This window comes from Bos javanicus, chromosome X, assembly GCF_032452875.1.
Source record: "Bos javanicus breed banteng chromosome X, ARS-OSU_banteng_1.0, whole genome shotgun sequence".
Classification (NCBI taxonomy): Eukaryota; Metazoa; Chordata; class Mammalia; order Artiodactyla; family Bovidae; genus Bos; species Bos javanicus.
The window spans coordinates 85,435,426-85,440,143 of record NC_083897.1 but is presented as its reverse complement, the minus strand read 5'-3'; positions in this window follow the sequence as shown (position 1 = coordinate 85,440,143).

The following is a 4,718-nucleotide window of genomic DNA, read 5'->3' as shown; positions in this document are numbered from 1 at the left end:
TTCCTTCCCCATTTTAGGGAAGTTTTCAACTATTATCTCCTGAAGTATTTTCTCATGGTCTTTCTTTTTGTCTTCTTCTGGGACTCCTATAATTTGTATGTTGGGGTGTTTAACATTGTCCCAGAGGTCTCTGAGATTGTCCTCATTTCTTTTAATTCTTTTTTTTCTTTTTTCCTCTCTGCTTCATTTATTTCCACCATTGTATCTTCCACCGCACTTATCCTATCTTCTGCCTCATTTATTCTCCTTTTGGTTCCCTCCAGAGTGCTTTTAATCTCAGTTATTGCATTGTTCATTATTGATTGACTTTTTTATTTATTCTAGCTCCTTGTTAAATGTTAATTGCATCTTCTTAATCATTGTCTCCAGACTATCTGTAACTCCATTTTGTTTTAAAGATTTTGGATCATTTTTACTATCATTATTCTGAATTCTTTTTCAGGTAGACTCCCTATCTCCTCCTTGTTTGTTTGGTTTGGTCGGCTTTTATCATGCTCTTTTACCTGCTGAATATTTCTCTGCCTTTTTATCTTGTTTAGGATGCTGTGTTTGGGGTGGCCTTTCTGTATGCTGGAAGTTTGTGGTTTCTCTTTATTGTGGAAGTTCCTCCCTCTGGGTGGAGTTGGACGAGTGGTTTGTCAAGGTTTCCTGGTTAGGGAAGCTTACATTGGTGTTCTGGTGGGTGGAGCTGGATCTCTTCTCTCTGGAGTGCAATGAAGTGTGCAGTAGTGAGTTTTGGGGTGTCTCTGGGTTTGGTGTGATTTTTGGCCACCTGTATTGTTCCTGCGTTGTTGGAGAATTATCTTAGTATGTCTTGCTCTGAAACTTGTTGGCTTTTGGGTGGAGCTTGGTTTCAGTGTAGGTATGGAGGCTTTTAGATGAGATTTTGTCAATTAATGTTCCCTGGAATCAGGAGTTTTCTAGTGTTCTCAAGTTTTGGATTTAAGCCTCCTACCTCTGCTTTTCAGTCTTATTCTTACAGTAACATCAAGACTTCTCCTTCCATACAGCACCAATGATAAAACATCTAGGTTAATGGTGAAAATATTCTCCACGGTGAAGGGCACCCAGAGAGGTTCACAGAGTTACAGGGAGAGGAGAAGAGGGAGCAGGGAGATAGAGGTGACCAGGAGGAGAGGAGGGGGAGTCAAAAGGAGAGAGACTAATCTAGCCAGTGATCAGTTCCCTATGTGTTCTCCATAGCCTGGAAAACCCAAAGAGATTCACAAGGTTAAGTAGAGAAGAGAAGGGGAGGGAGGAAGAGAGGTGACCTGGGGAAGAAAAAGGAGCGTCAAAAGGGGAGAGAGCAATCAAGCCAGTCATCATACTCCTAAGTAAAAATGGGTACTGAAGATTGGATTCTTAAAGGTACAAAATTTATAACAAACACCAAAAAAAAAGAAAAAAAAAAGATTAAAAATCTAGAGTAAAAGTTAGACTCTCAAAAATACAATATTTAAAAAATTGCAAAAATTATAAAAATATATATATATATGAAATTTGATTTATAAACAGAATTTTTTTGCAAGGTAATAGTAGGCTTTAAAAATTAAAATTAAAGGAGTAATAAAGCTTAAAAATATTTTTTTTAATGATAATAGTAAAATATATCTAGGAATTTTTCTGGAGCTGTTGAGGGCAATGAGTGTTCATTTCAGTTTCAGATAGTTCTTGTTCCAGCTTATACTTCTTCTTAAGGTCTATAGGTCCCTTCCAATATAGCCAATACTAACTACAGGGTTTTGTTGTTGTTGTTATTTATTTATTTATTTTTACTTTACAATATTGTATTGGTTCAGGATGGGGAACACATGTACACCCGTGGTGGATGCATGTTGATGTATGTATAACTACAGGGTTTTAATCCTTTGCACCTGTCACTTCCAAAGCAGTTCTCTCTTCTTTGTTTATTTTGGCTTCCACTGTTTGCAAATCTCTTCAGTATGTAACTTCTGCCCTGACACAAGGGGGCAAAGGTGGTCATTTATTTAGGCTCACTTGTTCAATTGTGCTGTGGGGAGGGAGGAACACTGCAAACAAATATCACTGGCGTGTATGGGAGTGCTTGGAGTGCCTGGGCTGCACTGGGTTTTCCCCTCATTCATGGTGTGTGTGCTTTCCCATTCTACACTGCTCAGGCTCCAGTTTGCTCTGTAGGGGAACTCTCTAAAGTGGGCCCTGGGTTGCATGCACTTCCCAGGTCTAAGCCACTCAGGTTCAGGTTCTCAGGTACTCCACAAAGGCACAGACTCAGTTGGGCCTGCGTGTTGTGCCCTTCCTGTTTCCGAGCAGCTCAGGTGACCAGGTACTTGGCCAGCACACTCTCCCCAGGCAGGGCATTGCTTCTTATCACCTCCCCAGTCCCAGCCACTTGGTTTCCCGGGTGCACAGTGGGAGTGCTTTCTCAGGTGTGCCATGTGTCTCCTCTGGGGAGCTGATTTCTGGCTCTGACCCTCCTGGCAGATGTCAATAGTCCAGGATCCCAGGAAGACTTGGTTAGCAACTGGGAGCCTGCTGGCAGTTGGTAGAAGATGCCATTTCTGGGGCCGAGTTTGCCCCTTGCCTTCAGGCTCTGGCTGTCGCCCGCCTGCCTCCCTGCTTCCAGTGGGAGATAGGTTGGTCCACTGCTGGCTAGCTCTCCTCTAGTATTCACTCAGTCCTTTGTTCTGTGAATGAGCCCAGCAGTGTCTTAGGTTAGAACTTTTCATGGGAAAGTTCTCTCTCTCTCTCTCCTCATTTTTTTTCCTCTCTCTTTCTCTCTCTCTCTCTCTCTCTCTCTCTCTGGCTATCCCAGGGTTTGAGTTGCCAACTCACATTAGCTCCCTCAGATTGTCCTCAGGGCATTCAGGCCCGGTCCTTACCCTAAGCAATGCAGCCCGTGCCTCCCTGTTCAGCCCTTGCTTGCTGGTGGTGGACAGGAGCCTCTGGGCTACTTCTCTGCTGGGAGTTGCAGTTAGGCATGTAATCTGTGGGTTTTATTTATTTATTTTTTCTTCCCGGTTATGTTACCCTCTGAGATTCCAAAACTCCCCACAGACCCGCTGGTGAGAGGCTTTCCTGGTGTTTGGAAACTTCTCCTCTTTTATGACTCCCTCCCCAGGACAGGTCTCTGTCCCTAACTCTTTCGTCTCTCTTTTTATCTTTTATATTTTTTCCTACCTCCTTTTGAATACAATGTGCTGCCTTTTTGGGTGCCTGGTGTCCTCTGCCAGTGTTCAGAAGTTGTTTTGTGGTGTTTGCTCAGTGTTCAAATTATCTTTCGATGAATTTGTGGGGGAGAAAGTGGTCTCCCTGTCCTATTCCTCCACCATCTTAGGACCGTCCTTCATAAGCCTTTCAAAAGTGACAACTACTCAGTTTGGATTGGCTGTAACTATTCCCACTTGCTGAAATGAGATGTCCTGTGATTATGCAGAGGGAAGAGATGATAGTACTTTGGTTTAAGAATGGAAGAGGGAGAGAAATATATGTGGGAAGAAGGAGGCAAGATTCTGATGGATGAAAAAGAAAAAATTCAGTGTCTGCAGAAGGTCATTCAGACAACTACCATACCCTGAATAAGAGAGTCAGTGTGATGGGGCTCTGTTGATTTCTAGATAGCCAGGTTGCAACTGTTTTAATTGGGTGAGTAAATGAGTTTCTCTCTGGCACTGACATCCAGCAAGATGATTAGAATAGGTAATCAGTTTAGAAATTCCACTCTGTACAAAGAAATCATTTAGCTATATTATGACCTAAGCACAAAGGGCCCTTACCTCTTGTCATAGTGACTGTTGGTGGATTGGAACCACCCAAGACCACGGGGTAACCAGATGTCACAAGGATCCTGTGGGCAAGATTTTCAGTTTCAGAGCATCATTTCTGACTAGAATAATGGATTACACATCACCAGTATATTTCTCAGGCATTTCTATCTGTGCACCTTCAACAGAGGTACAGGGCAGTGAGAGAGAAGAAAAGAAGAAAGGAAACTAAGTGAATGCCTACTAAGTGCCAGGCACTTTCACATCTATGATTTAAACCTCACAGCTATATTTTGAAGACAGTATTATTTCTAATTTTTGTCTGGATTCTATCCTGTCTTGGAAACTCACAGCATATATTAGCACTTCAGAGGCTCTAATGTGTCCTACAATATATAAATACTTTTAACCTGGTTAAACTGTTTAATCACTCATCTGGTGATGGAACCCTTGTTGTTTCCCAGAGTACCCTTTGATATTTCAGTGAGCAAGTGCCTCTGCTTTCTTGGTCCTCAAATCTCTCATCTAAAATGTGTAGTGTGTAGTACTTTAGAAGCAATGTATGGTAACATATGTCATTTTACTTAGCCTGTAAAAATAATCCTGTGAGATGAGCATTTTTAACATACCCATTTCACACTTATGGAAGCCAAGATTTATTGAAGCTAAATGACAAGCCACAAGTTATACAGCTAGTCATTGATAGAGCCAAGACTTGAATCCAAGTCTTCCTTGTTCATTAAGTTGAATAAGTTTTTCATGAAGCTTTCAACTAACAATCTATGAATTTATGAGATGTATGGCCTTCAGCAAATTCTTTCCTTTCCTTTAGGCTATTTTCCCTGTGAAATGAGTAGATGAGATTTGTTAATTTCTACAGGTCTTATGTAGTCTCTCTTGGAGTTTAAGGTCCAACCATAAGTATCTCAGGTCAAGTTGAAATGGCATTCAAAAGTCTAGATTACCAAATCCAGG